At 30.0% G+C, this 12,571-nt stretch overlaps 1 long non-coding RNA gene across 4 annotated transcripts; it reads left to right on the top strand.

The window, feature by feature from the left end:
• Nucleotides 1–339: 339 nt before the first annotated feature.
• LOC130452324 (uncharacterized) lies at nucleotides 340–9,281 on the top strand. Of its 4 annotated transcripts, XR_008910949.1 has the most exons (6): nucleotides 351–770; nucleotides 1,204–4,273; nucleotides 6,178–6,492; nucleotides 6,746–6,786; nucleotides 6,905–7,096; nucleotides 7,621–9,280. It is a non-coding gene; the product is annotated as an uncharacterized LOC130452324 (long non-coding RNA). The 4 variants fall into 4 exon arrangements; XR_008910950.1 differs by having other exon boundaries at nucleotides 6,178–6,786; nucleotides 7,621–9,281; XR_008910951.1 differs by having other exon boundaries at nucleotides 340–770; nucleotides 6,178–6,786; nucleotides 6,905–9,281.
• The last annotated feature ends 3,290 nt before the right edge of the window (nucleotides 9,282–12,571 follow it).

Below are 12,571 nucleotides of genomic sequence, written 5' to 3'. Positions count from 1 at the left end.
CCCCTGTGCCTCATAGGCATCGCCTTTCGCAATATTCTTCTACAAACTTTAATGTTGTCGCTTCACTCTAACGAGACATCTTAACACGCTACTAAATAAAATAAAAATAATCCCCTCACTCTGTACTAATAAACTAGACTGAAGCAACCTGTCTACACTCGTTTAGTCGGCGTTTAGTCAAGTTGTTTTCAACATACAAGTTACTAAATTTAGCTACTTGATTTGGTAACTTGCTTTAGGTATTTGACACGTTTAAAATCGGCTATATTTTTAAGTTTTATGCATTTTTAGTTATTTAGTTTTGATCCTGTCAAAAGATAAAAAAGAAGAAGAGGGGACATTGATAAAAACATAGTAGCTAGTAAACCTGATAATGAAAGTACTAATAAATAAAACTATTAGTAAATAAATATATTTTTAATAAAAGAAGCAATTGAACAATGAACAACGAAACATGGTGTCAGAAGCGTAATCGAAAATCGCCGAGAGCTTAAAATGAATAAAAAATAAAAGTTAGACATAAGCCATTTTCCCTCCAATAAGTATAATAAAAAACGAGAAGTTAAAAATGGAATACTTCAAGTCCCCGGAAGCGTTTAACGTACAGGAGCCACATGGATGGTCCAAATGGAAGCAAATATTTGAAATATTTTTGTTAGCTTCAGGAAAAAACACTAGTTGTATATCTATAATACATTTGAAACAACCAAAACTTCAAAACTAGATGATGTGTTATTTTGTTTTGATGATCATTTCTTACCCAAAGAAATGTAAGTATGAAAACAATTAAATTTAACAGCATACAGCAAAAAGAAGGTCAAAATATAGACTCGAGCAGCAAACTGTTTGTTTGTGTTTGTATGTGAAAAGGGTCAGTGTAAAAGCAGCTATGCAGAGAGGATGATAAAAGACAGAATAGCACTGGGTGTTCTGGATAATTAGGTTCAAAGTCACTTATCAAGAGAACCATCAATGTCATTAGATAGGACACTTCAATATTGTAGAAGTATTGAAGTTACAATGAAACATGTTGAGTTATTAAAAAGTGGTACAGAATAAACACAAGAAGCTGATGCTCTTAAGTTTTTACCCAAATGTGGAAGATGTGTTTTCAGTCATCAACCTAGACAATGCCCCTCTTATAATCAAATTTGTGCAATTTGTCAACGTAAAGGCCATTTTACTAAGGTTTGTTTTTTCAAGGACAAACAGCACCAAAACAAGTGGTAAGAACGAGGTAATTATTCTAATTCCAAATAGCCAGAAAACGGGAGGCAGGAAGAATATTGGTCAAATGAACAAGATGAAGCTGAGGTTAAGAAACTAACATCAGAAGTACAGGTTTTGGGCAATGTAAACTCAGAATTCAGACATTATAAGTAGGGACAATGCAGGTATTGAGAATTCTATTTTTATTAATGAGCATAAGCCAAATATTAAAAAGAATAGCTGGTATGAACCTATTATTGTTAACAATATTGACAATTGACATTATGTTTAAGCTTGAAACAGGAGCTGAATCTAGCGTTGTACCTTTGAAATATTTTAATGATCTGATAAATATAAAATTATTTCAACATCCATGACAATAATTTCCTATTGAAATTGAGTGTTTTTATAAAAGTCACTTTAAAAATGTTGAATTTTTTATAGTTGATTTAGAGTCAGGGCCTTCACTGGAGTTAGGTGATTGTTTACATTTTAACATGATATCTAGAGGGAGTATAGTTCAAACCAAGATGATAATAATACTGCCAAAAACAAGAAATGGAGTAAATAAAAATTTTAAAAACATTTTTGAGGGCTTCGGATGAATTTCAGATTATGTGGAAATTAGATTATACAAACACAAAGAAGGTAACATTGGCCTCTAATGAAAAACTAAAATCAACGTTAGATAATCTTGAACAAAAAAGTATAATTTCTAAAGTTGAGTTTCCAACTGATATAACAAATATATTTGTCGAGAGCATTATATTATTCCTAGGTGTGACGAAATTTTAGCTAAGCTGGAAGGAAAAGCAATTTAATCTGTAATTAAATTTAAAAAATATTAGAAATGATCTTTAAAATATATAAAATTTAACTTTGATAAGCTGCAATATAAAATGCAACCTTCTAAAAAAATGTACAAGCTGTTTCGGCGATTGAAAAACTTTTAGACACAAGATATTTACCTAGTCCTAAGATGTATGTCGCAGATGCATTAAGTTGATCTTATATTAAATCAGAGACTCCCTTAGATACAGAACTAGGATACACTATTCGTGCACTCTCTTTAACTGTACCGATGTCTGCAGAAAAGGAAATTGTTTTTCAAAATGCTGTTAATAATGATTGTTGAATAACTTCATAGCCCAACACTGATAAAAAGTTGACTTCTGAATTGAAATATTCCTTAAACTTGAGACATAACAAATATTTTTTTCTGACAATTTGCTATTTTATAACATAAAAATTGTTGTTCCTTCTGAAACTTAGAAGTAGTATGTTTAAATTAATACATTTGACCAACTTTGGAATGTAAAAATGTAAATTACAATCACGTAAAATTGTGATATGGCTCAAAATGTCTAAAGATATTGAGAACTATGTAAGAAATTGTGAAACTTGTCAATTCAATAGGCCAGCTAACCTAAAAGAGACTCTTGTACCCCATAAAACACCAGAAAGGGGGCGTCCATGAATTACGTGAGACATTTTCTAGGATTTTTCGACTCCCCACCCTCCTGATGAGATTTCGTAAGATTTTTCTTTACTACCTACACCCCCCTCCCCCATTCTCACGTGAGATTTTTTATAATGTGTTTTTGGCTGTAAAATTCATTGGATTTAAAAAAAATACAAAAAAAAAAACAATTTGCACTATCACTTTTATTAAAGACTAGTATACAATTGTGATTTGAGAATATTGCCTTAGTTTAAAATCACTGTGATGAAATTAAATAATAAATACTTCAACGTAAATTAATAAGAGATTATTCTAATTCAGTCCATGGAGACTCGTGTACTCCCAAGAGTGACTACTAGAACCAACATATTCAAATAATTTTCAATGAAATCATCTGCTCCTTCAACTTCGTTCTGATTGAGCCACTCCAAACCTTTGTCGCTTGCACACAGTCGCTGGTCTTGAAACAATACACGGTGGTCGCAATTTAAGTGTTTGCACAGCTCGTGCATGATGAGCCGTACGTCGATGTTCTGCAACTTTTGTGATGCTTTGTCATCTTGGGATAAAAAAGATATAGAATTAGGGCCAAGTATTGAGGCTACAGTTTCTAGTGACCTTATGGAAGCTACAGAAAAGTATTGGTCTTGGTGCAACTCAACTTCACCGGTACAGTCACTACGTGGCGCTTAGCCTACCGCGTATCTGCCCGTCTAGGCAACAGTGGAATGTAAGCGGCGCTTCGAGAAATATTAAATCCCAGCTCGATAAGTTTTTCAGTGAGCAGCTCTGAAAGACTATGGACACTAGGAACAATTTCACAGCGACGCCGTTCCTCAGCTGATGCACCAAACATAGCTAAATCACTAATAGTTTTCAGCAATTCAGACTGCTCTTCCTCCAAGCGCGGACGTCTAGAGCTTGCTCGAGGTATCAACGATTTTGCTGCTCCAGGATTTTTAGAACACAATTCGATAATTTTTATTTTTTCTATGCTTCATCGAGTATAGTCTTTGGTTCTCCTTAGGTTTGAGCTGTTTTTCAAAATTATCAATTTCTTGCCGAAACTTCTCATCGTCGCTGAATTTTCCGTTTTGTAGCACCTGTAGGGGAAAGAAAAAATAAAGAAAATGTCGCACATACAAAAAAAAATTGAATGTATGAATGAATATCTCTAAAAACATGCTTAAAAAATGTATAAAGTTTTCGATGCATCGATTTATATCGAATATCCCTAGTCCTGTCAAGAGATAGAAAAAAGAAGAAGATAGCAAAGTGATAAAAAACATGGTAGCTTGAAAACCTGATAATGGAAGTGCTAATAAATAAAACTACTAGTAAATAAGTATAGTTTTAATAAAACATATAAAAAAAAAGAAATTGAACAATAAACAACGAAACAACATGAAACAGTTGATTGACTTGTATGCAAAATACAGGAATGAAGTTTGTACTTTCAAAGTAAAAATGGTTAAAATTATGAAGCTGAAGAAAGCCACAGAGTTTAAAAATATTAGCATCCAAATAACACCAACATTATGAATTAGTGAAAGGTAGTAGGAAGAAGTTTCAGAACATATGCGGATAACCAGAATAAAACAGGTAAACCTTCCTATATTTAGTATCTTCATGATGTGAGTAAAATGAAGATAGGTTAGTTGGTGTTTGCCAATAAAATTGAGAATTAAATGAAAAATAGGCTATCAAAGAGAAAATTAAAATAATTTATAAATAAACAATTATAATTGGATATTTATTGTTCAATAGTGACAAAAAAATTGTTGTTAATTGTGATAGGGATGCTAACTTGAAGGTGTATTGTAAATCAGTTTTTTTTTGTTTAACAAATTAATTCCAAACATTCGTTTATTGTGAACCTTCAAATAACTCCTAATAAATAAAATGAAAAATTGAGGAATAAAAACATTATTTTCTGGAGTTGTATTAGATTAGCCCATATTGTATTATCAATTTAAATTTGTTTATATAACTGATGGAAAACAATCTACATCCAATTGATATATGAAATGAAAAAGGTTCTTTCAGCAGCTGTTTTCAGTATGGCTGGGGATTTGGATACTTTTGCTGGTCTTTACTCTTGTTCTACTGTCTGTTAAGGCAATCAGGGAAGTGAGTGGCATAGTGTATGTAACCAAACTAGCACATTTTTTAATTGCAACGGTTGTGATCATTAAAACACCATGAATACCTTTTCATATTATTATATTTTAATAATGTAATCAATTCTTTTCTGCTAGCTTATAATACCTCAATATTGCTTCTAGAAAACATGCTTACATTTTATGAAATAATGTAAGTAGGTACTCGAATTGCAAAAATAATGAACATATTAATTAAGTGAATCATTGCCTTTAAATGGTTAATGTAACAGTGTTATAAATGTTATCTCTGCTTCTTGTGAACATTGATAGTTTGATGAATTAGAACAGAAGTAAAGTTTATAGTTCAATATAATTATCAACTTATTTTCAACTAATTTTATATTATATTTAATGTCCACCAAAATGGATAAATAGGTAAAATATAAAAAAACACAAAAGAGAAGGGTAATATAAAGGTGGCTATTTATTTATTCAGTATAGTAAAGACATATGAGGGCAGTATAATGTATTGTTGTATTCACAATTCCCAATAGTTACATTGTACTCTATAATATTATTCTTTAGCTTGGTTAATAAATTATAACATACATATATCACTTACATTGTCAGTAAGGTGATTGACAGTAATGGTATATAGATCTCATTAAGCTGAGGTTCTCTTTTCTGTTTTTGTTGATTTCAAATTACATTTGAAATCTTTCTGAGTATTGAATATTTCTTGTAGAAAATTGTAGAATGATTTAATGAATATGAGAAATTTTGGAATTCCTTAATAGATGTGGTATTAGCTTACTTTATCAATTGTATTTATTTAGGCTTTCCTTATTACATGTTGTTGTAGCTGATGTTTATTGTGTGAATCTATTAGGTGACGTAATATTTACAAACGTGTGTGATTGGATTTTGAAATGGTATTTTATCCTTTATCGGATATTCTCTCTGTATTATCATAGAGTGGTTCTGATAGTCAATTTGAAAATATTAGTTATACACTTTTTCATTGAAAAAAGCAGTGTCGAAAAAATGCAGTAGAATTTTTAAAAATAAGTAAAATATAGTATATATAAGTATAAATAAGTGTATTATTCCAAGAGGAAACAGCAGAATTTAAAAAAATTTATTATTTCAAAAGGAAACAGCAGAAACAAGTGATGCGTACTGTTTATAGTAATATGTAATTAAGTTTGGTGGGTGTACAAGAAGAGAAGTTACCAATTCGAGAAACTTATGAGAATGGAGACTTGGTTGGAACGCAGTTCATTATTATGAAACCCTAGCATTATTGATACATGCATGGCCACAAGAGAAATAGGGTACAAAAGTTGCCCGAGAAGAATTGGGGTCGAGTAATGATGAGGTAACCGAATGGAAAAATTATTTTAGGGAATTGTTGCAAGAACCCAAAAAAACCATATAAATTGATGAGTCCTGTTTATTCACAAACGATATACAATTGAGGACGCATCACTAGGTGTTTGTGGGAATTTGTCAAGAGGATGGGAAATGTTTTTGTTTGCCATGCCTTTCAGGAGAAAAAAAGTGTGGCTTTATATTATTGGCCAGTACTTAGAACCCGGAACTACTATTATGTCTGATGTGTGGAATTCCAATACCAAAACTACAAAAGTAGAAGATGAATTTTATACACTTCACTGTTAATATGGAAACTGGAACACATACATAAAGAGCAAAGATAAGGTACAAGTACGAATTAGTAAAATATCGGAATATGCTAGATTCGTATTTGTGTGAATTTTTGTGGCGGAAAGCTGATTTTTTCTATAATTTAACACTATATTTTGGATTTATTTAAATCACAAAAGCCTCATTTTTGTAGGCGCAGAAATATTGATACATATAAAAAGTGATCTTTTCCAAAAAAACATGTGTGAAAATGTTTTTCTGTTGAATTATTAAATGTAATGTATATTTTTTTTTATTTTGGGGGAAGAAAGGGAACAGGAAAAGGCCTCTAACTTCAACTGAATGCAGGTGTGGAAATTGAATTATTACTAAAGAAAAAAATTTTCTTGCTTTATCACAATACCCAATATTAAGCAAACTATACATTTTGTGTCGTTTAACTGAAGAAGTGTTTTCTTGTTTTTAGGTTGAAGTAGTAACTTGAAACTGATTTGCCAACTAAGATGTTAAAATGCAAATAGTAGAAAACAAGATTAATCGCAATGAGTATTTGCTCTTTGGATGGATCGATATGACTTGATAATCTTACTAATCTCCTTTTATTCAATATGTAGTAAGAAAGCTGCAAATAATTATTTGTATAGCTTCAGTACAAATGGTGAGTGTAATACATTTTATTATTTTCTCCAAGTATTCTTCGATTTTTTGGGGAGTATTTTCATGAAAATTTGGAATGTCCAGAAACTTTTCTGTCAATTGCTAATAACAGATATTAGATGTTATTTTACCTTTGCCTTAATCCAAAACTCTATTTTAAGCAACTAAAGTTCTTATCTAAGATGAAATTGTCGAGTCGGTTTTTTAAGTATGGCACAAAAAACAAATTAGTTGAATTTTACCATAAATTTGTAAACTAGAAAATATTTTCAAAAATTGGTTCTGTTATTATATTCAAATTCATGTTATGACCCATTTTTGGGAAACATCAATTCAAGTTTTTGACCATTCTAATACATATTTTACAAAATATATAGGTCATCAAAATTACATAAATGTAATATACTTCTTTATACAAGAATGTATTGAGCATTCACCTTTCTATCTAATTATTATAATAAATATTAGCTGACCCGTCAAAAGTTGTTTTGCCATAAATATTATTTCTTTGAAATATTTTCTTAGGCATTATTTTGGTGTGAGCGACCCTTAACATATAGAGATATGAAAAATAGATGTTGGCCGATTCTTGGACTTACACTATATTCACATAAAAAATCACGAAAATCGGTCCAGTTAATTCGGAGGAGTTTGGCAACAAATATCACACGAGAATTTTATGTATTAGATTATACAATCTTTATGAATATACCTTTATTGGATTCGATGTCATACTTTTAGATACATGGGTGAATATATATTGAGAAGGTATTTTCAGTGATCCCAGAGGTGATATGTTCAAATCAGTATTAAATATCTCTCAACTGAGCTTTGTATGGTATATCTAATGTTGTGGACTGAAAGAAAAAGCATAGCAATTATTACGAAACTCTTCAAATCGAAGGAAAATGATACTTTTTCATAGAAAATAGAGTAGCAGACTTATCAGTCTTATATAAAACTAATACTCATTCTTATTATAATCTTTATAAAAGAAAAATATTTATACTTGTGAAAAAACGAATTGTGTCTTTTCTTTTAGAAAATATGCCCTTACTTAGTCATTTGTAGTGACATGTTCTTACAATCTGATGATTGCCCGGCATATTATTCCATATAAGTTGTGCATTTTTTAGATCAAACGTACCCTGATATGTTCATAGGACAAGTTTATTTATTTGGCCATCCAGATCTTCAGACCTAACTTGCCTAGATTTTTATTTGTGGGGCCAAATAAAAGATCTTTTTTACACCGGGAACCTAACCAAAACAGAGCATTTGTGATCATCTTGTCTCTTGTAAAGATGAGAGTTTTTATTTTCATGTTATGTTTGATTTCTATTTGAAAAGTTTGAGAGGTGAGTGTGAAGAAATTTGAAGTTTCTCCCAAAAACAAGCTTGTAGCCATCTCGTTAGATTTTAGATAATTTCGTCTGAACAACTCATGCTTAAAGATCCATAATTTTTGATTTTTTATTAATAAAATGATGCATAAACTCAGTTTCATAGATAGAACGGAGGGACTCAGGCTTTCGGAAATTTTATAATAATATGCTCTTTTATTTCACGAGGCAGGTCTCTCAATATATTTTGAAATAAACAACTTTTCCATATTACTTAATCCTGTGGTGTTATCGGCATTATTTTTACATTTTTCTGATGTACCAATATTAAATAATTTAAGTCTGTGTTAAACGATATCGATAGTGCATCTGCAAGAAAATGTTTATTACCCAATTTTCAATTCAATAAAGATATCATGATATGGTACTGTTCCAAATTTAACCTAATATTTGAAGTTCTAGATGGGTTTATTCTTATGATTCTTAGAAAAATTGTTACAGTCTTTTCATTACTTTCAAAAATCACAGTTCCACTAAAAATATATTTATGAAAGTGCTCACACCTTTGTGAAATAGGAAGTAGCTTCGTCTGCATTTGACATAAAAATAGTTCCTTTGGTAATATTTGACTTCAAATAGGCATCAAATAAAAAAAATTAAATGTTCTTACTAATAATACAAATTAACTCGTTTTATTATCGTAACAATGATGGCGTATTAACTATTATCTAACTTATCACTTAATTTTCAATAATGGGTAATTCCTATAATAATATTTCTCATATGATTAGACATTAGCTGAATCAATTTCGATATGGTTTCTTTTGTGATGTTGAGCCAATTTTCTTCTAGTGCGCTCTGAGGTCGCGAGTTGGTTTCCTTCGATTAATTATAAATATATATATATACATATATATATATAAATATATATATATACATATATACATATATATATATATATATATATATATATATATATAGATATATATATATATATATATAGCAGTGCTTGAATAAATTAGCACAGTATAAAGATTAAAAGTTTGAACTGTTGTACAACCCATTTTAGTACAGGCAAATAAGGTGAAGTACATAATAAGTCAAATTTGTGCTTTTAAAGAAAATTGTTTATCTCATAAAACTAACCCACTTTAACCTACAAGTATTATACATTTTTTTACTTTTCATATTTTTTATGTAAAATTTGGATACTCCTCTTTGAGCTGATTTCAAAAATGTATAATACTTGTAGGTTAAAGTGGTTAGTTTATGAGATAAACAATTTTTCTTTTAAAAGCACAAATTTTACTTATTATTTACTTTCACCTTATTTGCCTGTACTAAAATGGGTTGTACAACAGTTCAAACTTTTAATCTTTATAACTGTGCTATTTATTCTACTTAAAAAATCCAAACAACAAAAAACTCTACTTTTTATCAAAGTTTGACATTGTCAACTAGAATTTGTAGTCACTATTGATAGTGTAATTTGATACATTATTTATTTTGTTTCTCTGAAATGGTTTACTCTTTGCAAGAAAGAATTGAAATTGTAGGTTTATACTACCAAAATAATAATTGTGCAAGAGCTGCTGCTAGAATATTTAACGAATTACATGACATGCAACTCATAAGTATGTAATTCAACTGATGGAGAAATTTACCACAACAGGGTCTGTTTGCAATAAAGTGCATAAGCGAGAGGGTCTCGTAAATAACGAAGCAATCCAAGTGGCAATTTTAGGGCAAGTCAGCTTAGAGGCTCAACAACCCCAATCGTTGTCAACAATAAGTAGAGCGATCGGTGTTTCATCTTCTACAGTTTTCCGAGTTCTACATAAATTCAAGTACCACCCATACAAAGTTAAGTTGGTGCACGAGTTGAATGAAGATGATTTTGATCGTCGTCTAGAGTTTTGCGAATCAATGACGCAAATTATCAATAACAATCCACAATTGTTAAACAATATTTGCTTTTCTGATGAATGCTCATGGTCATTAAATGGCTTAGTAAGTAGGCATAATTGTAGATATTGGGCTGAAAGTGATCCACATATTATGCGTGAATTCCATACACAACATCCCCAAAAGTTAAACGTTTGGTGTGGTATCCTAGGTGACCACATTGTCGGACCTTTCTTCATCAACGGAAATTTAAATGGTGAATCATATCTTGAGTTACTCAGGGAAGGGGTTGACCTACGTATTACAACAATAATAGAAAATGATGATAACCTTTCCGAAGATTTACTGGTATTTCAACAAAACGGAGCTCCCCCACACTATGCTATGCCTGTCGTTGGATAGGTAGAAGGGGGCAGATGATGGAGTGGCCACCTAGGTCACCGGATTTAACACCCCTAGACTTCTTTTTATGGGGGTATTTAAAAACAAAAGTTTATGCTACCCAACCAGAATCTCTGGATGATTTACGAGAGAGGATAGAAAATGAATGTCGACAATTAAATCCAGCCGTATTAAGCAATGTCAGAGAGGCATTTCAAAATAGATTATACCATTGTATGGAAGTGAATGGTACTCATTTTGAACACTTATTGTAACTTCATAATGAATAGCACAGTTAAAAAGATTAAAGAGTTTGAACTGTTGTACAACCCATTTTAGTACAGGCAAATAAGGTGAAAGTAAATAATAAGTAAAATTTGTGCTCTTAAAAGAAAAATTGTTTATCTCATAAACTAACCACTTTAACCTACAAGTATGATACATTTTTGAAATCAGCTCAAAGAGGAGTATCCAAATTTTACATAAAAAATATGACAAGTAATTTAAAAAAATAAAGGGGATGCTGCTAGGGGTGAGGGGGTGGCTTTTCCAGTAAGTTTAAATAAGCCATAATGCTTGCCCCTTCCAACATAAATTGACGTGTTTTTGGATTTTTTCTAAATACCAGTATTACAAAAGTTATTAAAGGTGGATACTTTTATCTGAAAAGCACTGTATATATATATATATATATATATATATATATATATATATATATATATATATATATATATATATATATATATATATATATTCAGCTGTATCTTGTCTCAATTTTTATTGATTTTTGTTTTAATTATTTTTCAATTTCTATATTTTTCAATTTTCTTTCGAATGTTCAATTATCATTGGGTTAAGATATGTTTTCTCTTTATTGTCATATATTCTGCTGTGTAGGTTATAGTTGGTACTGTTGTAAATTTATTTGTTCTTTCAGCTAGTTTTCTGTCTTTTATTGGTACCATACTAAGGTCGTTATTCTCCCTGAAGTTTCAGCTTCAGATTTAGTTTCTTTTGATTTACATTTATTATTTCAACTTTAGTTTTGTCATTTTTCTTATTTCTAAGGATCAGACATCCATTAATTTTTGGATTCTATTTTTAAAATTTACTATAACATTATATCATCTGCAAATATCAGCATTTTTATAGGTTATGTTTTTATATTCAATTGTATTCAGATCTTCACATTTTTTTAATATATTTGAATCTATCTCTCCTAGGGGTGACCATCCCAAATGATCTTGCGGGCCAAGAAAATAGAAAAAAAAGCCAATCTGTATGCAAATAATACAATAAGTTATTGTGTTGATATTTCGGCGAGCCACACATAAAATTATATTAGTATTAGGGGCGTTCTACTTTTCTACCGACAATCTGAGTGATAAATTTTTTGATTTTTTAAAAAAATAAAAGTGTATTTCTTTTATAATATGTATTTTTACATCATTGTCCAGTTATCGAAGATTTCAGAAAAGTATAATGCATCGAAGTTTTATTTTATATCTTTTATTTATTTTATGTTTTATCGGAATAGTAAGAAAAAATAAACACCTCAGTCACAAAAAAATATATTCATTAGTTATTATGTAAAATCAAATTTTCAGTTTTTCTTTAACTTTGCTTAACTAGAATGCAAGCATTTATTATTATGTAACTCGATTTATAAGAATTTTTATTACAAATATATAAAAAATAACATTTAATACCACTCTTTCACATTTTTGCTCGTTAAGATAATAAACTTTGAAATATTTTGCAAATAATTGAAATAAACATAGTCGAAATTCTGTTAATACCTTATATGGTCAATATGTAATAATACGTTATTTTAGTATATATGCTTT

This window comes from Diorhabda sublineata, unplaced genomic scaffold (assembly GCF_026230105.1).
Source record: "Diorhabda sublineata isolate icDioSubl1.1 unplaced genomic scaffold, icDioSubl1.1 Dsub_80, whole genome shotgun sequence".
NCBI lineage: Eukaryota > Metazoa > Arthropoda > Insecta > Coleoptera > Chrysomelidae > Diorhabda > Diorhabda sublineata.
This window is presented reverse-complemented; position numbering and strand designations above follow the sequence as displayed.